The sequence below is a fragment of the Papaver somniferum genome, unplaced genomic scaffold (genome assembly GCF_003573695.1).
Source record: "Papaver somniferum cultivar HN1 unplaced genomic scaffold, ASM357369v1 unplaced-scaffold_154, whole genome shotgun sequence".
NCBI classification, from domain to species: Eukaryota; Viridiplantae; Streptophyta; class Magnoliopsida; order Ranunculales; family Papaveraceae; genus Papaver; species Papaver somniferum.
The window spans coordinates 7,948,739-7,973,088 of record NW_020624820.1 but is presented as its reverse complement, the minus strand read 5'-3'; the positions used below and the strand labels follow the sequence as shown (position 1 = coordinate 7,973,088).

At 35.3% G+C, this 24,350-nt stretch overlaps 1 long non-coding RNA gene across 1 annotated transcript; it reads right to left on the bottom strand.

The window, feature by feature from the left end:
• Nucleotides 1-9,023: 9,023 nt before the first annotated feature.
• On the bottom strand, nt 9,024-10,074 carry LOC113336759. The gene is made up of 3 exons (XR_003354008.1): nt 9,938-10,074; nt 9,449-9,612; nt 9,024-9,366 (listed from the first exon to the last, which is right to left on the bottom strand). It is a non-coding gene; the product is annotated as an uncharacterized LOC113336759 (long non-coding RNA).
• Between the last annotated feature and the right edge of the window lie 14,276 nt (nt 10,075-24,350).

Genomic DNA, 24,350 nt, shown 5'->3' with positions numbered 1-24,350 from the left:
ACTTGCAGAACTCAGGGCAAGATGACTTGGAAAATTCTGATACGGCCTTTTCGCATCATTCAGATCATGCTGTTCAAGATGATAGTGCTTGGGACATTGCTGCTGATCAAGCGTATCTTGCGCAAAATCACACTGATGCTTGGCAACAAGTTATTTCATCTGTCTCTCAAACTTTTTATTTGTTTTACCTTTCTTTATTAACTGCTTTTGTTTTTGGGTTTTGCTTTTTATCCTTGGGCTTTTATCTGCATTCTTGGTTTTCTTTAGACATGAATATTTTTTTCATGGAATTGTCAGGGTATAGGAAATCCCCATACTAGAGATTACCTTAAATTTTGCTTGAATCATTATGACCCCGATGTGTTCTTTTTATCTGAAACTAATGCTCAACCTAGTAATATGAATTTATATCTTACTCACACTAAATATCCCAACTATTGGTTTTATCCGGCTATTGGTCTTTCTGGTGGAATTGCTCTTGCTTGGAAAAATGGAGTAGATTTGGAAATTATGCATACTACTTTGGACACTATTCATGCAATTATTCATACTCATGACAATAATCCTGATTTTCTGATAACCTTTATGTATGGTGCACATCACTCTGTTGAGTTTGATAATAAATGGTAGTATTTGATAAATATGAATCCATATGTTGATCTTCCTTGGGTCCTTATAAGTGATTTAAACTTTACTATGCATGATTCCGAAACTCATAGTAGAAATAATCATTTGCATCATGCTAGTCATGTTAGATCTATAATTCAACAGTTGGGTCTCATTGATTTAGGTTATACTGGTCAAGATACTACTTGGTCCAATCATATAACTGGTGATGATCATGTCTCGGTTCACTTAAATGGAGATTTAGTAAATAATTGTTGGATTAATAATTTCACTAGTTCTCATCTTCAACACCTCATTCCCATTGCATCTGATCATAGTCCCTTTTTACTGCATACATCTCCTAGCTCTAGTAAACACTCCCCGTTCAGGCTTTACAAATGTTGGTTTAGAATACCTTCTTGTACTGAAACTATGAATAATAGTTGGCAATTGGATTTTCTAGGCTTCCCTGCTTATCAATTTTCTAGCAAGCTGAAATTCACAAGAACTCAACTTCAACATTGGAAAAGGTTATCTTTTGGTAGTATTGAAGCTTCAATTCATGGTGTTCAACATCAACTTCAACATTGCTATGGTAATAGCATGCCCTCTTCTCATCTTGATGTGCAGCAGTTAAGTAAATATTTACAGACTTGGCTTACTATTCAAAAGCAATATTATACGCAGCAAGCGGGTGCTAACTTTCTTGAGGCAGATAAAAATACTTCTTATTTTCACTCGATGGCCAATTTTAATAAGAGAAGATCTAATATATATGCTATCCAAGAACCACCGGGTATCTGGTATGAATCAAGAACTGAAATTGAAGAAATTTTTCTTTCTCATTTTCGATCCATTACTGCTACTTCAAAACCGCCTGTGGATTCAGATATTCTCAAATTGTTTCAGCCATGTATTTCAGATACAGAGAACTGCAATCTTATTCAAGTGCCAGATGCTCAGGAAATTAAAGAAGTCGTCTTTCGTATTCGACCTTGGAATTCTCCAGGAAATGATGGCTTTCAGGCTGCATTTTATCAGCAATGCTTGGATACTATTATCTCTGAGGTAATCTCTATGGTTCAACATTTTTTTGAACATAAACACATGCTTAAGGCTATCAATCACACTTATCAAGTTTTAATTCCTAAAATACCTCATCCTCAAAACCCTGCAGACTATAGACCAATTAGTCTTTGCAATATTAGCTACAAAATTATTTCGAAAATTTTGGCTAACCGGTTGAAACCTTTTTTACCTCGAATCATTTCTCCAACTCAGACAACTTTTATTTCAGGCAGGAATATTCATGATAATGTATTAATAGCTCATGAGATTTTACATACCATGAAGACTAAAAAGATTAATCAAGCTCTTATTGGGTTGAAGTTGGATACGTCGAAAGCTTTCGGCAGGGTATAATGGTCTTTTTTACTTTCGATTCTTAGAGAGTTGGGTTTCATGCTGATTGGGTTGCTTTAGTTGAACCGTGTGTTTCTACTGCTAATGTTTCGTTGCTTATAAATGGTATCCCAATTGCTTATTTTGCTTCAACTCGAGGTATTAGACAAGGGGACCCCCTGTCCCCTTACTTATTATTGTTTGTAATGGAAGCATTTTCAAGATTGCTACAACAAAATGTGAATTCAGGTTTTCTCAAAGGCATTAAAATTAATAGACATTGCCCAGAAATAAATCATCTGTTTTTTTGCAGATGATTGTTTATTATTATTTCAGGCTAATAATACACACATGGTTCATTTACAATAGATTCTGCATAAATTTGGTCAAGCTTCAGGTCAAGTCATAAATATGCAGAAATCAACAATCTTCTTCGGCAAACATACTTCTCTGCATAAGAGAAACAACATTGGTGGTATTCTTAACATGAAGCTTATGGGCCTTGGAGAAAAATATTTGGGGATTCCTCTGCTGATGCACAAATCTAGACAAAAAAACTGTAAGGGTATCCTTGATAATATGGGCAGAAGATTACAAGGATGGAGCTGCAAACTTATCAACCAAGCAGGGCGAACTACTCAGGTCAATGTTGTTCTGAGCTCCATGGGTATGTATCAGATGCAAATTTTTCGTCTACCAGACTCAACTATCCATCAGATGGATAAGCTTCAACGTCAATACTGGGGGAATAATTCTAAAAAGCACAGAACTACTCAACTTATTTCTTGGGATACAGTGAGGCTGCCTAAAATACTTGGTTGATTAGGTCTTAAAAATCTGACTAATTATAATTTGGCATTTCTTGCTAAATTAGCTTGGAAGCTTCTACACAATCAAGATGCTATTTGGGCGAAGATTTTTAAAGGTAAATATTTTCCTCACAGTGACCTTCAATTTCATTCTCCACCAGACACAAAAAATACAAGTTGGATTTGGCAAAGTGTGTGTATTGGTCTTCAAATAGTGCTGAAATATGCTAAGTGGCAAGTGGGTAATGGTAACTCAATAAATATTTGGACCTCAAACTGGATTCCTTCTTCATCAACAGCTTTACAAGATTGGGATGAACTGCATTTAAGTGATTATCAACTAGTATCTCAATTGATTGATTCTCATACAGGTGCATGGAAGGATCTCAGTTCTGAGACAACTTTTTAACAATGATCAGGTGAACTCAATTCTTACTATTCCAATTCAGCTGGATCAACCTGACACCCTCATTTGGCCTTTTACTTCTTCTGGTATGTTCACAACCCTTCGACTTATAAAATGCTTTGTGAACAAGATCTCAACAACCATGCTTCTCTTAACCTTTCACCCCAATTTTGGCTTAAGTTTTGGAAGTTGAGAATTCCATATAACATTCAAATTTTTGTATGGAAATGTTTTCATAATACAATTCCTGTAAGAGCTAGGTTGTTTCGACACCAAGATGCTTCTCATCAGAATTGTGTCATGTACAATGCGTCTACCTGTGAAGACTTGAATCATTTACTTCTTCATTACTCCTTTGCTTGAGCTATTTGGAGATACTTTCTTCCCCACTGTTATTCTACAATGATGCAACATTCAACTTTTTTGGAATGGGTTCATTCTTGGCAAGATAACAGCAACAGTATCAACATCTACAACACTCATATCTCTATACATATTGAATGCTGCATTATGCATTTCATGTGGAAACATAGGTGTAGATTTATATTTAGTAATCTTGCACCTAATCCAAACACAGTCATACATCAAGTTAGTCATTACATAACTCAGCATCATTTAGATATTGCCATTGATTATCAGTCTCACTCATTTACTGTCAGATCTAATGTGCACAACATTTGGAGACCTCCTCCTATGAATATGTTAAAGGTTAATATTGATGCCTCTTATAGTCCTCATTCTCTGTTAGCTGGAATTGGAATTATAATTCGAGATTATGCAGGAAGATATGTGGTTGGAAAAGCAACATTAAAAAGAGCTATTAGTGTTCATCAGGAGGAGACTTGGGCTTTGATAGAAGCAATGAAAATGGCTAGCAACTATGGATGGAACAGGGTAATCTTTGAAACTGATAATCTGAATATCAGTTCTTTTCTTCAACAACAGTCTACTTTATCTTCTTGGCAGAGTACTCCTCTTCTTAGGAAGTGTGTGACATTATGTAATATTAACCTTCTTTGGTCGTGTGATTTTGTTTATAGAAAGTGTAATAAGGTAGCTGATGCTTTGGCAAAAGCTACGCGTAAACATAGTTTATGTGGAGAATGGTGGTTTAATCCACCTGACTTGTTAATCCCTCGTATAAATTGTGATGTAACGGATCTTTCTATGTAATATACTACTCCTTTGTTCAAAAAAAAAATTAGCTTTTTGGAGATTCGTACCTCAAAAGGTTAGTATTCCTATTCAGTGTAATCCTTTGGACAGGGCCGGCACTGATGTTGGTGGTGCCCAAAGCAACTTTCAAAAATATTGCCCCATGTACCACTAATTACTAGTGGTTTGACCAAGTCACATACGTTGATTATGATTTATTTTTTTTATTTTTTTTAAGCATGCGTTGACTATGAATGAAAGCATATAAAAGAGAAAAAATAAATAAAAAAAACGTAGGGAAACCCATTAGAGGGGAATTATAGGTGTGTGCTTCTTTTTGGTGATTTTTCTTTTGTGATTTATTAGGCAGATCAGGTTAGTAAAATAAATTGGCAGGCTACTAGCTAGGCTAGTTACAACGTAAGTTAATTATTACGGTAGCTAACACAGTTGTAAACATCAACAGAGATTAATGGTAGCCATAGCCAATAGCATCACAGTCTGCACGGGGCCACGCACTACAGGTTATTCATTTGTCATTTCTCAAACTTTCAGTTTGCTGCCCCTGTAGTTGCTACAAATTACAAAAAGAAATCTAAGTTGAAGAATATTTGACACGGTATTTTCTAAGCTAAACCACACTATATATAGCATTTTTGATGCCCCTCTTCACTTGATGCGAAACTTTGGCTCAAGGCCGGCCCTGCCTTTGGAGGCAGTAAGAGTTATATGCAGTTGCTACTTGCTATGTTGTGTAATAGGAATCGTGTCAAGCATCCAACTTTTTTATGCAGTCTTTGACAACACGGGTGACTGCATTATACCTTCTGATTACCGTTTTCTTTTTTTTTTTTTTGCTGTCAAGCTGTCCTTAAGAGCTTTTTTTTTTTGTTTTTTTTTGGGGTTATTAGGTCCTTTAGAGTGAGTCTCATGGTGGATTCCAAACTAGGAAAAACTATGGAATGTCAAGTCTAATGGCTTCCAAGTTAGGGTCATCCCCACATTTTCGAAGGCACATTCCAAGGTCTCATGGAAGATGCATCTGAATCCCAAAAAACGCATTCCGAATTGCGTTAAACGCTATTTCGAGTCACGCTTAATCTTGTGATTGGTTTTATTTCTAAATTTAATGGCCTCTTTTTGACCATCGATTTTGTGGGCCAAGATTGAGCACTATTTGGAATCGCGTCTAATGTATTCCAAATTGCGATTTGGAACCTATTTTACTGTCCACCATTAAACTTTGACTAAGTTCCTAGCCTATTTTACTGTCCCCCCCTTTTTCTTGCAAAACCTGACCAAGTTCCTAATTCACCCTTGTAAAAAAAAACAGTTTAGTCCACCAAGCTCTATCGATTTAGTCCACCAGGAAGAACAGAGAAGAAAAGATAGGGAAAGATAGCAATCGTCAAGTATTAGGTAAGGATTTTTCTCTTATACTTTTTAGTATCATCCACGAGAGAAATATCTAAACAGTTGAAGTATTATTTTTGGTTCATGTTACTTAATTAGGTTTCAAAAATCTTATGTTTTCTAGGGTCTTTTTTTGTTTGGTTAGATTCTGTCATACTGATTGGAAATTAAAATTATTCTAAGATTTACGTTGTTGTGTGGAATAATGGTGTTGTACCGATATTGAGGGTTGTGTGGAATCTTACACAAGACTTCTTAGTGTATCTAAAGGACATGGTGCAATTTTTTAGGTTTATATTGGTTGTCAATCAATCTTTTAGCCACGCGGAATGTACCGAAGGTAGGACTCAATATCTCCATATGATCATAACTATCGGCAAAGGCCAGAAGACATGAATTATCCCATCCAGTGCTATTTTTCATTATATACTCCATCTTAAAGACAGTTACAAAATTAAGTTTCATGCGGCCGTGTATATAGTTATAGCCTCCTGAGCTTTCCTTGGAGCCTTTCCAAGCTTATTTTGTTTAGCACTTCGCACACTCGTTAACCGTCCATCAATTTGATTCTAGAGGCATTAAACCAAAATTTGATCAATATCTTTTAAATCCAGGAATTAGGTGTTCAAAATTATGAACTGTACAAGTCAGATTGTAATTTTTTATTTTGGTTAATGAAAAGTGAACGATAGGTTTCTGTTATAGTTTAGCATATAAAGTTGTTCTTTTACCAACCTAAGAGTTCCTGCAAATGATTTTTGCAGGAAAAAAGGAAAATAAAAAGGAGTTCCTGCAAATAATTTCTGCCCCCAGCTTGGATACCCTTAAATAGCTCCAGGTATGCGTGTGTGGTGGAGTATACGTGATACATGTCTGCCATTTTCCAAGATCTTTCTCAGTTCACTATTGTCCTTTTCATTATATCACACTTTTTCCTCAAAAAGACTAAAACCTGTACTGATACATAAACTCGTATTGGTGTTTTTGGCTTCAGAATTGAATTAATTAGAGAAAGAGTGCTTGCCACCATGTATTACTCATAGATAGTGCATAGAAATGTCTACATCCATGCACTCTGCAAATGTCCTCAACTCTTCTAACTTCAGTTTTATTTATAACTATGAGTAATAACTCTTAACATGATACTGTTCTCACAACAGAAATTGTGTGTATTCCTTGATCTTTATGGATTTTAAAAGTGTTTAAAGGAAGCGTTAACTGCATATTCCTTGGTCACTTTTTAGCCTATCATATTTTTCTTGTATCACTTTGTAGCACTCACTAATAAGCATCGGGTTTCTTAATCTCGGAATTACGTTAATTGCATATTTAGAGGGCAAATGCAATTCGGTTCCTAATTTTAGTTTCAACTCTATCTAACAACTAGATACTGATATAGGTGCAGCAAAAATTTTTTTTTAGCCCCCACCATTCTGAAATCCTGGCTCCGCCAGTGCTACCATGATCAACTAAGTACTTAGGTTTCAGTTCTTCCACCATAAGACTTGCTCTTAATTCAGTACTGCTAGATCTGCAGGTGTCTTGGCTAAGTTTGCTTGTAAAGTTGTAAACAAGTTTCCATCTTTTATCACCAAGGCTTTGTATGACAACAGCTCTCCGGTAACTGGTGCTTAATCTTTGAATGAAATCTCCGTCCGTTAAAAGATAGATGAAATACACAAGTAACAACAGATCAAAATATGTGCAACAAAGAAGAGAAAAGAAAGGAGAAGCTACAGCAAAATCTAACGGAAGTTCTTGTCAGAAGCAAGAAGCAAAAAAATAGCTCAAAAGTGAAGCTACCTTTGGATTCAGATTGACGAAACGGGTATTCATAATTCTTGCTTTTCAACTCCAACAAGTCGAAAAGCTGCGCAGCTTAAGTTAGACCCTTAAATACACAAGGCCATGTATAAATAGATAATCCAGCAGAGTAAGACTTTCTCATCCAGAAACAAAGACCCTATTTCCAATCAGTACAAAAACAAGTGCACACTTGGCTCTCCATAAGTTCAACAACAGGGACTACCACAAAGAAAGCAAATATGCTTACATAGTTTAAAAGCAGAACATATCTGACTCCTTGGATAATAACCGACTAACCTAGCAAAAATATCTGCATACTTGTTACATTTTCTAATAATAAAACTAAACTTAAAAGACTCGAACTGATGTAACCAAGTGTTGACACTTAACGCGATAGATACAACATTTCTCTTTAGTTCTAGAATTTGTAGCAAAATAGTGCATTACAGACTTGTTAAGTTGTTATCATTCAGAAAGGTGACATGTTTCAGACCTCTTGCTGCTGCCCAGCTGTCTGCTTCTCTGCAAGCTCTGGATTCGGCTTCTTGAGGGGTGCAGCATCTTCCATTTCCTCCAGTGAAGTCTGTGATAGCGTCTGTAGAGGATAATTTTAACACTCCATAAGAATAGGAAGAGAAATTCATATTAAAAGAAGCATCAAACATAATGTCCCCTAAAGGAGGGCAGCGTGAAGTTGGAGTACTACAATTGGGAATAACATTTTGCTTTATTAGATTCTTGACACCTGAAGATCTTGCCCTTGTGACATGGTGGCTGTTCCAATCCCTTTGACAATCTCAACGAGATCAAGCGGGCTAGGTTTTTATCCTCAAATACAATTCTATACAAAGGCAAGAAATTCTTTCGGGCCAACCTTTGTCATTGAGCCAATGAGTACACCAAGCATACAGATTAAGACTACCATATTCAGATAAGAAATAAGGTAGTCATACAATCCAAAAACAGATGAACCATAGATTCAACAGGAAGGAAGTCGGTCATGCATTCCCAGAGGAAAATCTTAATTCTAGGCAGGGTGTTAATATGCAACAAGTAATACCGATCAAGTACTATGATTTCTATCACACATGTAGACAATGGAGCCTATTCTGCCTTCAACAGCAAGGCAGATGGTCATGCATTTCTTGAGGAAGATCCTAATTCTAGGCAGAGTGTTAATATGCCACAAGTAATACCAATCAAGTATTGATTTCTATGACACGTGTATCTGCAGGCAGACTTGACAAATACTCTGCCATTTCTAGTGCCTTTCCACACTATAGTATCCGTTTCAAAGTAATCTGTTCCATTGCCCACAAAAATCATTTCAATAGTTCTCCATTTCTAATAATATTGCCAGAATAATTCGAAACATATCATGCAAAAAGATAATAAAGTACAGAAAGAACAACCAAACTTGCCTTCTTCTTCATATGTAGACCCATCAGTGAGAAATTAAGAAAGATCAGAGTTTTTGGTAATAGTATTTGGTCACCGCCAGGAAGGCTCTGGAAACCATCTAGTCAGTTAGTAATCACGTGTTAACTAAAAGTGGACAACAAATAATAGTAACAATAAGCAAATAGTTGGCATAAAAGATTCCATAGCAGGAGAAGCCCGGTAACCGTTATGAATCTCTTAACTTGAACTGAATAAAAAGTCGGCCATCTTATCATAGTTTTGTTTGAAATCAGGTACGGCATATGCATCCTGCCTCAATCTTGGATGTTCAATTATGCTTAGATAGTTGCGTATGCTGGTGGATGTTTCCTAGTGAAAACAATAACATACACAGTTTAATAAAAGAGAAACAAGCCCACAGAAATATGGATAATCATAATACTGATATTACCTGAATTCCAGAGTAACTCCTGGCAAACCTCCTGAGGGGTTGTGGAGATGCTTCATCAGCAATGAAACTTTCTGATGAATGCTTGACTACCCCTCTGAGTTATGGCGCCGTTACAGACCTTTGTGACCCCTCTGAGCAATGCAAACATCAATCTAGTGGTTCGTCTGTGAAAGAATAATTTCTTATCATTTCAATGTAGACTAGAAAGATTTGATCTCTTAACTTCTCAGAAGAATCAAAACAACAAACAAACCCTCGATACTTTCAAAAAAAAAAAAAAAAACCCTCATAAATTGACTTGATCACTCCTTAGACAAAGATTCACCAAAGTTTGTGTTTCATCGAGAAAAAGAAACAAAACCCTAACAGATAGGTTCATTTATCCCACATTCTATAGATGGGAGAAACTTTAAATACCCTAGATAAAGAATCAAATGTAAAACAACCTAGTTAGAGAAAGAGAGCGAAAGAGATGAGATGAAATGATACCTGGTTGAGCGCGATCAATGATTTTGCTAGTTGTTTGTAGAGCCGGTGGCAGTTGGTGCAAACTTCAATCTTTCTCCAGCCAGCGTCTCTAGGGCTTCTTCACATATACTCCGGTGTGACACTGCATGAGAGACTTGATAGTTCTTGGTTTTAACATTTTTGATTACTACAAGTAAGACTTATTATTACTACGAATTATGGTAAATTTATTTTGACCCATGATAAGATCATGTAGCATGGAAAATTTTATTTTTATATAGTTCTTAATAACTCTAGCATCCAAATAATTATAAATTTGGGTTAACTTGCAATTGATTAAAAAGGTGACTCCTGAAAATAATGCTAGCTAATTTGTTTTATTACGCATAATAATAGTTTTAGAGTCAGTCCTTAAAAGATCGGTAGTCTTTGATACTGATCTGTGTTTGTATCAAACATGATGTTCAATCTTCATCGGATAAGAAATAAATTTAATTATATGTTCGCGGAAATTCTTCCTCGATCGCTGGTATTATCATCTTGTATTCGTCATCCATATGTTATGGTGATTCCACTCTGGTAATATGCCATGTCTTTCCATCGCATGGTTTCGGCGAAGCCTCAAATTCATTCTTTCAGTCTTTTCTTGCGAAGCCTCAAATTCATTCTTTCAGTCTCTTCAGGAATCATCAGTAGTTTCGCGTATAGGTGATACATGAAGCATGGATTTTCCTTCATTTTTCTCCTCAAAAGAACATCAACATTCTGTCATCAAAATTTCGATTCCTCACGATTGTTAGGAATTTTTTGGTCTAACTAACTTTGAAAACCGACTTGTAAGGATAGGATTGCCCGAGGCTTATTAAGCACACAACCTAGGTTACACTAGGCGATGTGGGACTATTTAACAACGATATGTTCTTCAGCCGCCTGGATGAGTTTGGTTATCCATTTGCCATCTTTTGACTTGGACCTTCTCAACGGGTGTCCATGTCTAAATTTAAGAAGGAGAAACATTCGTGTCGTATCATTTTGGTAAACGGATTTCAAGTGTTTGTATGCATTAATGTTCATTGCATAATCTCGGCCGTACTTATTTCTCTTAAAATATATTTTAGCCGTAAATATAGGTGTTGCCGGTGGGTTTTTGTCTAACGCGAATATTGTAAATAAATTATGTTTTACCCATGGTATCAAAAACATTGAGTCACAATATGTTTTCGTTACGCAAAGAATTTTAAGAATGTGTTGAGCCATAATAGGTGTCTATGCATGCCTACTTCTATGTATATATAGTTATATATGTGTTTCACCCAGATAAAATCAGAAAATATATATACAAGTCGTAGTTAGTGTATAACTCAGTATCTACATACGATAAAATTATCATAATAGTGTTGGTGATTGTTATAATACTCCAGATATTCTATAGTTTTTATACAATAAAAACTCTTAGATGGATTACTCACTAGTATAGAGAAATAGAGTCTTCTGTAGTGTTATATTCTACAACTAAATTGTTAAAAATTTCCTCGCATTGATATTCGTCTCGGCTGAGAGATATGGATTTATTGCAGTGTTTGTACAAGCTTACACATGACAAGCTGCACATGAAGATGCTTGTTGAAACATCACAGTTCTGTTCACTAATCCAAGTAATTTTTGTGCTAGATACAAAACTACAAAAATCTGGTGTTGATAGTGGATTTTTTCCAAAGGATAAAATCGAAAAATTTCCTTCACTCAGCTGTAGAAATATCGGGATTTTCTATGTTTTTGACCCGACATCAGGAGTAGGAACTTCGTATATTTTATATTCTGCAAAACAATTGAAATAAAAACCATTGTTACAGGTATCTTCGACTGATCGTGTAACCTCTTGAAAACATGAATATACACACACACATATATATATATGATATTAGAGCCTCGCCGGGCTAAGCTTTCAATATTCTATATATTTTATAATTTATATTGTGCGACTCAGTATCCACTTCTGTATTTATAACTCATTCTTCGAGACATTATAAAACTATTGGTGCTTGTTGCAACATTTCCCAGAGAATTCATAATTATACAGAATATGCATTCAGAATTGAGTAAGGTACTACTTCCATCCTATGCTTCGTTCTCGAATAAATATAATGCTCCAAAATGGATTGTCCACTAGTATATAGCGTCTTATTAATTAATTATAATGCTGCATTCACCAATTGAATTCCTAGAAAATATTTTATTTCATCAGGTTATATTACTACTTTAATTTGTGGACTTTCTCAACAAATTTCTCTAAACTAAAGGTGAATACTCGCCTTTCGGACACATAGACCACCACTTGTCATCCCCGAAAAAATGACATGGGGTACATAAAAATAATCGGCTTCAGAGCATACCTAGGTATGGCCCAAAAAGAAAATAACAATAATAATAATAAAAGAAAATAAATGGGTGGGGCTCACACACTCCATCCATGTCGCCGGTTTTGGTCGGTCCCTATTTCTTCCTTTTATTTTATGATGTATTAAATATTATTTTATGATTTTCTTTATCTAGAACTTCCTCTTTCTATAGAACTTTTTTCTTTCTTTCTTTGTACCATATCTTATCAAATATTGCTTCAAAGGATATATTATACATAGAGCAAACGGTCCCGCTATCTGTTAGAGCACTGCTCGGTCGAACTCGCAAGCTTTGCTATCTTAAGCTTGTTTTTCAATTTTAGTTGATCAAAACAATATACTTGATTTCTAGTCTACTTATAGTTATGTCTCGGATCAGGATAGAAGTGTGTAGTTGAGCTTTAGACTTCACAGCGTTCACCAATTGAAGAAGAGGATCTACTGAAGAGCTTGGAGGAACTTCATTAACAAAGATATGTGGAGACTAAAACTTATCTATCACTCAGAAGTCTATTATATTCTATCTACTAACAAGACTAAGTCGTATAGCTATATAGTATTTTACATAATACACATTTGAAATTTCGAGCCGAATTTATCTCATTCATATATTTCTCGAAATACGTGTTGGAAGCTTCTAGCTTTAGCTTAAGCTTCATCATCTACTTGACGAGTTTAGTTGTAGATAATTTATTTGTTGGAAACTAAATATTAAGTCAAGATGATCATGTGAAAATTACCTTGAACATCTTACATGATTTGTGTGAGACAATCATTTGATGTTAACTTGGGAAGTTTCGTATTGATCGATTAATCACTTGAAAATTACTTGAAGCTAGTGGTATGTGTAAGATTACCATTGTTGTCTTCTAAGAATGTTTCAATGATTAAATGAGAGTTTAGAACGACTACCAATTAATGCCTGGATATAACATAGGTTGTATACTTTGTATGTTAACTTTGTAGTTCTAGTTCAGGTCCGAAACTCTTGTTTGCGAACTATGTTCATGAACAGATTTACCTGCAAAAAGGTCTGGAGTTGTTGTTCGCTTATTCTGTTTGCGAACGGCTAGACAAGGCTAAGTCCGGAACTGTTGTTCTCGTACTCTGTTTGTGAACGGCATGACTAGGCCAAAGTCTGGAACTGTTATTTGCGTACTCTGTTTGCGAACACAGTGGTTAGGTTCTAAAATGGGTAAGTATGAAATTCATACGCATGAACTCAGGTTCGTTTGCGGACTTAGTTTGTGAACTTAAGTCCCTGGAACTTTAATGAAATAAGGTAAGCGAACTTGTTTTGCAAACCGTGGCATTATGTTCATGATTTGTTTCTTGTATAAGTACTTTGTATAATTACAAACTAAACCGAATATGTTTAAAAATGGTTCATATATATTTTTATGAGATAATGAACATTTGAACAACTCCCTTCAAACACATTTAGTTTCAGTTGATTATCTATCATGATTGATTGATCATCATATTTGATCTAGAAGTGTTAGATGAATGTGGCTAAATTATAAGTGTTCATGTGGCTAACTTCGGTTAACTATTATCGAGCCAACAGTTATACATGTTTAGGTACGGTTCATCCATATCTAAATATATGTATATTTCATTTGTGTGTATCAAGCTAATACCATCTAAAGATTGATTTCTTAGTTTCTAAGCAGACTTAGCTTGAATCTTAAATCAGAAGTTCATCTGACAGCGAATATCAATTGCTTTGTTACTAAGCTATCTTAGTTTTGATTGTAAGCAACCCTGATTTCAAAGACTATATAAGGGAGAACTCTAGCATCTGGGAAACCTAATCCCGACACTCCCATGTGTCCTAGTTGCAAACTAGAGTCGATTATCCATTAACTTAGGTTTTCCAAAAACCATGATTAAGCTAACGACTTGAAGACTTTATTTAGGATTCGTGAAGCCTGAGCCAACTATTTTCTCTGTAGTTGCGTATTCTGACCTTACTTTTTCTATCGTGTTGATTTTAATTTTTTCTAATTTTCTCATTATTTATCTCCCATATGTAAGATATAAAAAGTAACCACAACAGTTTTTCATCTCAGACTCTTGTGATTCCGCAATAACTTCTTTTGTTAATCACTTGGGTTATTGTGAGGTGACTAATATTTCTAGGCTGCTCTTCGGGAGCATAAGACCGGATTATCAGTTGAGTTTCCTGTTCACCTTGATTTATCTAAAGACGGAAACAACAACCAGAATATAATTATCTGTGGGGGACAGATTTTTTTATAAGTCTTCGAATTTGGGTCGTAGAAACTGTTAGTTGTGAGTGATATTATCTAAGGGAATCACGTGCGCAAAGTCCTGCTGTGATTCAAGAGGCGTATGGAACACGACTGTACCTTAATCGGTGTGAGAATTGGTTAGGGCTCAACTACATTCCAGTCTGAAGTTAACTTGTAGTAGGCTAGAGTCTGTAGCGGCTTAATACAGTGTGGTGTTCATATATGGACTAAGTCCCGAGGTTTTTCTGCATTTGCGGTTCCTGGTTAACAAAATTTATGGCGTCTGTATTATTTATTTTCCGCATTATATTTGTTTATATAATTGAAATATCACAGATTGTGCGTAGTTCAATCATAGTTTATAAATCCGACCTTGTTTGTTGAATAAAACTTGATTGACTCTCAGACATTGGTCTTTGGTACCATCCGAGTTATTCTCATATCAATCAGTCTCACGATTTCGTGAACTGTACCCAACTGAACTTACGGTTTGCGAACTGGTTCGCCAACCTTCCTGTATTTTTGAAACTCAGATTTCATCCTAGGAAACAATATTTACATTTGTTTAAAGTAACTACATTCATGAACTTGTTTTATGAATAGAAAGGGAAATCGCTACGCTTATTGGTATTGCTATTTATTGCATATCTTTGGATTACCAATATGTGTTAGTTAGTAGAACCGATCATAACTTGTTATGTATCTTGGTATAAATAATCACAGTGTCTGACTTATGATTTGGTATGATTAGTTTTTATTAATTAGTGTAACCGATCCTAAGTAATCACCTGAGATGGTATGATCAATATTTGTAATTGGTGTGACCGATCCTAGTAATTGGTGTGACCGATCACAAAAGAATTGTGTAACCGGTCCTAGTAATTGGTGTAACCGATCCTAGTAATTGGTGTGACCGATCACAAAATAATTGTGTAATCGATCCTTGTAATTGGAGAGTTCTAACTTGAACTTGCGCTTAACGAATTACTTATATTTCATATATTTTGCTTTTGCTTAACAAAATTTTGGTACAATTGATACGTATTCCATTATATGTGTGTGCGTGATTCAATTGTTCCCGGTTAAGAAAAACCGTGTCAATTTATTTGGCTTATTGTTTGGTATATTCTTTATTGTTTGATATCAAGTGTTTTTGTTTAATGAAATTTCGGTGCAATTGCGGTGCTATAATGTCTATGTTTGTTTCAATTGCTTCCGGTTAAGAAAATAATTTTCCAAGTCAATTTATTTTGGTTTGTATGTATTGTTTACGGCTTAACGAAATATAGGATCATTTATTTAGTCCAATTCGATTCCGGATAAGAGAAACTAAGTTAATTCTGATCTTAGTTAGACTTCTCAAATTAAAGGATTCGGTTATTCAAGTCTAATTGATTGCCTTAACAAGAAATACTAGTTAACTAACCTAGTACTTGTCTTGTCTAAATTGAAAGGTCCAAGTTATTGTCTGAATAATTAGAACCTGATGAGAGTTATAAAGTTAATTCTGATCTTTATTTTGGTCTTATCGAAATAAGAGATTGTATGTCTACAATCGGTTGAACAAGGGAACTAAGTTTCTTAGTCAATTTGTTAAACTATTAGGGAAAATTTCTTCGGGGAATTGTTTCCTTGATAACATATTAAAACTTAATTACTTTTAGTTTCGGTTTTGATATTGGTCATCTAAAGTGGTATGTGAAACCTTTGTGCTTAACTCTTATAGGTTGTACAACTCTTTTAGATTTGTAAGATCCTTTCAGTTTGACCTTCATTTTCTCGAACCTTTGTCATAAAAAGGGGGATAAATATATGGAGTAAACAAGCGATTTGTAATCACTAAGGAAAGGACAATTGTGCTTAAACGTTATATCTGACGAAAGAATAAATAATTGACTAAGGGGGAGAAACATATCATATCGCGATGTAGTTATCTTGAATACAAAAGGAGAATAACAAAGATGTTCGGATTGACAATCTACCTATCTTACCTTTAGAGGGAGTATTAGCTTTTTTATTCGAAAATGCGGGGGTATAACAACCACACCCAAAAATTCGTTTGGCAATATGAGAGGACTTACTCCAATATAATTTATAGAGAATCAACTAGACAGTCAGACTCAATCTAGAGAAAAGTATATACAAGAGTTTATATCTCTATCTCTCAATTCAATCTGCAATCAACAAATAGAAATTTGCGAGCCCGATTGAATATAAGAGTAGTAACTTGAACAGTATCAAAGACCAATGTTCAAGGATCAATCAATTTCAATCAAAAACCAAAGGTTGGATTTCCTAATTGATCGATACAACGCACAACCTGTGATATTTAAATTATATAAAAAAATATAATGCGGAAAAGAAATAACACAGAACCAGAATTTTGTTAACGAGGAAAACCGCAAATGCAGAAAAACCCCGGGACCTAGTCCATCTTTGAACACCACACTGTATTAAGCCGCTACAGACACTAGTGTACTACCAATGAGCTTCAGATTGGACTGTAGTTAAACCCTAATCAATCTCACACTGATTCAAGGTACAGTTGCGTTCCTTATGTCTCTGATCCCAGCTGGATACTACCCACTTGATTCCCTTAGATGATCTCACCCACAACCAAGAGTTACTTCGACCCAAAGTTGAAGACTTGATAAACAAATCTATCTCACACAGAAAAGTCTATTCGAATAGATAAAATTGTCTACCACAGAAATACCTATGAGTTTTGTTTCGTCTTTTGATAAATCAAGGTGAATAGGAACCATTGATAAACTGGTCTTATATTCCCGAAGAACAGCCTAGTATTATCAATAACCTCACAATAATTAATCGACTAGAGAAACAAGATATTGTGGAATCACAAACTATGAGAAGAAGGTTTTGTGATTACTTTTCTATCTTGGCTATCGGAGATATAAATCTCACGCCAATCTTACGATTGTACTCAATCACGATAGAAACAACAAGATCAGATCACACAACTACAGAGAAAATAGTTGGGTTTGGCTTCACAATCCCAATGAAGTCTTTAAGTTGTTAACATACAGGGTATCGAGAGAAACCTAAGGTTAAAGGAGAATCGACTCTAGCTTATGCAACTAATAACACACGGAAATGTGGGGATTAGGTTTCCCAGTTGCTAGAGTTCTCCTTTATATAGTTTCAAATCAGGGTTTGCAATCTAAGTTACCTTGGTAACAAAGCATTCAATATTCACCGTTAGATGAAAAACTTGATTCAACCAAGCTAATATCTTTCAACCGTTAGATCGAACTTAGCTTGTTACACACAAATGAAATGTACCCTCATTTAGGTTATGTAACCATACCTAAACGTGTACACCATGTTGGCTCAACAATAGTTAACCGAAGTTAGCCGTATGATCACTCTCATATCAGCCTTATTCATCTTAACCATAACTAGTTCAAATGACTCAAATGAAACTAGTTAAAGAGTTGTTCAATTGTTATATTCTCATAGAATTATACAAGAACACAATTGAAGCAAAATCGGTTTGATTCACTCGAATCAATTCATGAACATTATAGCCACGGTTTGCAAAGATTGCATTCCTTATTATATAAATGTTTGAATTCATGTACACAACTGATTTTAGAACTTTAACCTTCAAGTATGCAAACGGGTACGCATACTTGAAATACCCGGACCAAGATTGGGTTTCGCCAGTACGCAAACGAGTACGCGTACTTCCAATCCCAGCAGAGATATTCAGACATGAAACTTACGCCAGTACGCAAACGGGTGCGCATACTTAGGTTCCCGGATTTCTCAAGCCAACGGGTACGAGTACGGGTACGCATACTATGGTTCCCGGACATGGATTACATATGTGCAAGAGTACACAACATGTCATATCCAATAATGGTCAAGTGTTCTAAATTCATATATCAATAATTGAAACTTTCTTAGAGGATGACAATAGCCTTTTTCACACACTATTAGTATCAAAGCAATTTTCAAGTTATTGAAATAATCATAACGAAACATTCCAAGTCTACACCAAATGATTGCGTCAAGAATATAAAATGAACTTGGTCGAAGCGAAAGCTTGCCAACATATATTCCGAGAAATATGTAAGCGAGTTAAACTCAGCTCGAAATCTCAAATATGTATAATATAAAACTATATCGTAACACGACTTATGTCTCAATATAGGAGATAGAGTAGAAATAGAATTTCCAAGTGATAGATGAGTTTCAGTCTCCACATACCTTTTGTTGATGAAGTTCCACAAGCTCTCTTTAGTAGTTCTTCATCTTCAAATGATGAACACCGTGAAGTCTAAGGCTCAACTACACAATCTATTTCCTAGTCCGAGACATCTATAAGTAGACTAGAAATCAAGACTTATAGTTTTGATCACTAACATTGACAAACATGCTTGAGATAGCAACGCATGCGAGTTCGACCGAGCAGTGCTCTAACAATCTCACCCTTTATCAGTGACAAAATTATCAATACATATGGATTACAAGATAAATAAAACTTTGTAACTTCTCATCCAAATGCTTGATCTCCTTGGGAATCTTCAACACGAATCTAAATCTTCGTACTTCCAAGTACTCCATGATTCTAAACGTGTTCAACTCAGCATCATAGTTGTTGACGATCCGTAGAGATAACAATGAGAAAACAAATGCTCTTAATCATTGTTATACAATGTCATAGTAACATTACACAACATCAAAGTTTAATTGTATCAAAACTTTGACAACAATACTATGGTGATATGTATCACTCTCCCTTAGTCAATACTTCATCTCGACATGAAAACCACTCCCCCTTACATAATGATCTGTAAACCATATTTATTTGTAGTATGAAACTACATATTAATTCTCCCCCTTTTTGTCAATATAAATTGGCAAAGGTACGGAAACTAGTGGGATCCTCATGAAATTTTCATAGAGATACTTCATGACCAAAAAAGAATAACATACCAACTTATTTAGATGCAATCATATAGCCGAAGCTAAATGCATTCATCGAGGAGTTTATAAAGATACAAGATAACTCCTACAATATTCCACAACCGCACTCCCCACAAAAATTTGGCAATTAAGCACAAGTTCAAAAAAAACTATCCCCCATAAAATGTCATTCTCGAAAGAACAACAAGAGCGACCTTACTTTTACGAGAAAAGAAGGATTTCTTTGGACATAATCAAATCACATGAGAACATGAATTTTTATCCAAAATTCACAATTGAATTAGCCACAAAAATGATCAATTGAATTTTCCATGCTCAACATAAGAAAACTTACGGAACAACACAATATATGCACAAAAATGTGGATCATGGAAAGACCAATACTGCAGAATAAACAAAGATTCATTCTATTTTTCATCACTATTTGCACAATGACATATAATATACTTAATCTTTGTAAATAAAAGTTCATCATTTCTTTCATCAAATTAATGACATAAAAGGCTTAACTTTTGTATTCAAAAGTTCATTCTATCTTTTATCAATACTTTCATACCGACATAATAAAGATAACTTTTGAATAAGTATGGGACAGTCAAGGTTCACGAACGTAAAACACCATAAAGATTAATACTGCAAAAGTCATCTTCCAAATAACTTAGAATTTAAATAGATAAATCTAAAAACATTGAAGATGAAAACGTTGGCAATAGCTATGTGTACTCACAATGATGGCTATTCCAAACCCTAGTTATCCTTCTTAAAAAACACAATAATAAAATTATCATAAGAAGTTTCCTAGACAAAAACAAAAACAACTCTAAAAACAAAGAACAAACACAAGCAAAAAATCAGAGTACGGAAGCTTAAGGCGATCCAGGACTTTCAGGCTTGTGACTGACGGTATCAACTGCATATTCGGAGAAGATATCCTCATTGAGAAGATCCTTAACCTGTGACTTCATGATAACAAGGTCAGAGTTAACATTTTTCAACTCAGTTCGCAACATGTTAAGATCCTTTACAGAGTTCTCAAGCTTCAGTTGAGTCTTCCCAAGATCAGTGAGAAAACCATGAACCACTTCAGTAAAGACCATCTCAGCATTTTCTCGATCTTTATGAGAAAACGCATAATAGCATGAGGCACATGATTCGAGTTCGTCAGACTTCACAAGGGTTTTTTTCTTCTTTAAAACAAACTCCAAATAAACAGAATCATCAATTGAATCCGCTGGCAAATCCCAAGAACTTGGAGAAGACCCCATCTTTAAAGAGCAAGTATGCATACTATCATAAAAGGTTTGGTATTTATAAGGTTTCACCAATAAACAAAATTTAGGGTTTCCAAGTTTGGTCCGTGCCATGTAAAGTAGGTACATGCACGTACATAAACTTATCCTCATTGGTTAAATACCAAAAACAAAAAGTTGCAAAAATAAGTTTAGCAAATAATTGCTCGGTGAGTAAATTCACAACAACTCGGCTCTCAGATAAATTAGTTCTCACAAGAGAAAAATTCAGATCATAGAAATTTTTGACACCCCCTTTTTTTTGAGAAATTAACAAAAAAACATAACAAGCAAATACTTATGCAAAAATACTCGTGCAAAAATGTTTGTAAGTGATAAACCGGCGAAGAACGATAAGAAAGTAGCTGGAGAATCAGAAAACACTTTTGCCAAGAAGTGCAACAAGTATACCTGATCATATCTCACTCAACCAGGATTTTTGTGAGTGAGATTTCAACCTTGTGATTAACTAGCACAAGTATGAGCCGTGAGCTCATTAAATGAACGTTGTTTCTGGTTAAACCTCTTTTTCATGATCTTTGGAGGAAAACCGTTATGATGTGAAAAGTTATCAAAACACTTATTATCAACAAAATACGACACATATAAAGGATTCTTACCTGAAGGACTTTGTCTAGAGGGAATTGACAGCCTGTTGATGAGTTCTTTATAACCTTCTATTATCATTTTTATGTTGTCATCCATATTTCCCTTGCTTCCTTCTTCTGGTACCTTTTTCACATCATAAACAACATAATCTCCCTTATTAATTGAAGAATATCCGTGAGTTATTCTTCGAAAAATGGTTTAGCAAGACTGTTTCGCATTTGAACATTTGAGGAACATATTGAACTGACTTTCCTGGTGGGGTATACAGGGTGAGTACTGAAACCAATTGGTTTAGACATACGAATGTCAGTTACACCTTTGAGAATTAAATTTAAGGTGTGTTGAAGACGAATAATAGAATTGTCATTCAACCTAGAATTCCTCTTTTGTTCACCAAGCCCTTTTGAATCACAAAAGAGACACACTTTCTGGTCACCTGAGTGATTAGACAGAACAGTCTTAATACCATCGTTGGCTTCCTTCCATGTGTGGACATTCGTTGATTAGAGGAAGACATAGGTACATCTTTTTCAACAGGAAGGGATTTTCTTTTGAACCAAAATTTTTTCCAGTTAAATCAGAAGCAGTTGGTATAGTTGAACCAATATTTTTAGTCCGAGCAAATATTGCTCATCTGAGCAAATGTTGCTTGTTTGATGAATTATTTGGTAGCGGGACCAAATAAAATATTAATTTAAGATATTGGAAACTTGACTGAGTATAACAATTAAAGTGTTGATTACGGGATCAACATAAAATTATTAGTGTTTGAATCTGGAATTATGAACCTTGGATTCGAAACCCTAATTTTGATCAATTGTTGATCAATTGATGATTTATTGAAAATCAACCTTCGAGTGAATGAGGGACCGGCTGCATGGGATGATAGGCCAATCATGTAGCCCCCAGATGCTCGAGTGGGAAAATACCAAAGTCTCTTGAAGACAAGTATGTGAAAAGATGATTAAATGCCGATTTAATGATTTATTAAAATGGTGCTCGTCTGAGCATTAGGTAATAAAACCTAATTATGAAGAAATGAGGGACCGACCAAAGGGTCATGGAACAGGTCCTAGGACCAACTGACGATCGTTTGATGAAATTCCTAGTTGTTTGGAAGAGTTTAAACCCAATGTGAACAAATTAGGTCAAATGATGAAAATATGTGGGACCGGCCTCTTGCCAGCCAAATGGCTAACCTTGGTCGGTCAAGGTAATATGCTCATGTCATCATAGTGTTCGTGCCTCAGTCCTTAGAATTTTGATATTTTTTGATGCGCGTTTGAGCAACATTTGAGAAAATATGAAGAAATCAGAGTTTTGCTCAAACTGAGGAACTTCATAAGATGAAGGAAATAATAATAATAAAATAAGGAATTACAAGGTGTGGGACCGGTCATGGCTAAGGCATGGCCGGTCGGCTAATGGGCCCTGTCCCATGACACCTTTCCTAATTTTATATTATTTTCATGATGCGAAAGAAATATCATGAAATTAAGGAGTTTGTTGAAACGAAGGAGTTTCCTTAAAACGAAGCAGTTTCCATGAGACGAAGGAAACAATAATAATAATAATAAAATAAGGGGTCGCAAGGTGTGGGACCGTCCATGGATAGGGCATGGTCGGCCGGCTAGTGGTCCGGTCACGTGACACCCTTCCTAATTTTATATTATTTCCTTGGTGTGAAGGAAATATCATGAAACCGAGGAATTTCATAAGACGAAGGAAATAATAATAATAAAATAATAAAGAATTACAAGGTGTGGGACCGACCACAACTAGGGCATTGCCGGCCGGCTAGTAGACCCGTTCCCGTGACACCTTTCCTAATTTTATATTATTTCCTTGATATGAAGGAAATACCATAAAACTGAGGAGTTTCCTTAAAATGAAGGAGTTTGTTCAAACGAAGGAATTTTCATGAGATCAAGGAAAATAATAAAATAAGATAAAATATGGGAAGAGGCGTGGGTCCGGCCACGGCGGCATGTTCGGCCGGCCGATGGGCTTGGTCCCTTAATATTTTATTATTATTATTATTTTCTTTCTTATTTTTCATAAGTTCATCGTTCCTTCGTAATTTTTGAATGCTCGTTCGTGCATTCAGGTGCTCATTAGTGCATTATTGATGAGTACACTTGCACCATTTTTTCGGGGTTATTCGATAGTGGCTCATATGTCCGTACGTTGAATAATTATTACTAACTCATGGAATTCTGCTGGGAAGAGCCATAAATTGAAGTAATGAAATATTATGAAGAACGTAGACTATTTTCTAGAGAATCAGTTAATGAATCTAGTGACTAGAAATAATTAATTAATGGCTCTATACTAACACGTTGTCTGGGAGCATTAATTATTCGAGAATTAAGCGATATGAGCTAGTTGAAGAGTGATATTTATTATGTATAGTCAGGGAAAACATTGTTACATCCTGAAGACGTTATCGCTCTATACTAGCAGGCAGGCTGTCTAGGAGCCGTCCAATCATTAAGATTCTATACAGATGTCTTTTATATAGTCAGGTAAAAAATTGTTACATCCCGAAGACGTTATCGCTCTATACTAGAAGGCAAGCTGTCTAGGAACCGTCCAACCATTAAGATTCTATACAGATGTCTTTTATATGGTCAGAGAAAACATTGTTACATCCTGAAGACGTTATCGCTCTATACTAGAAGGCAAGCTGTCTAGGAGCCGTCCAATCGTTGGATTCTATATAAAAGTAATTACTGAGAGACAATACACTCAATCAGAGGTTTTTAGGGATGTTGTGAGAGGCAATACTCTCGATCAGAGATCCTTGTGGCATGAGTTTTCATGCTTTAATGAGAGACGTAATTCTCAATATTCATCTGACTACTGGATCATGAATATGTAAGGTTACGATTCTAGCCTTTGCCAAAAATCCACCTTCAACAATTTGTAA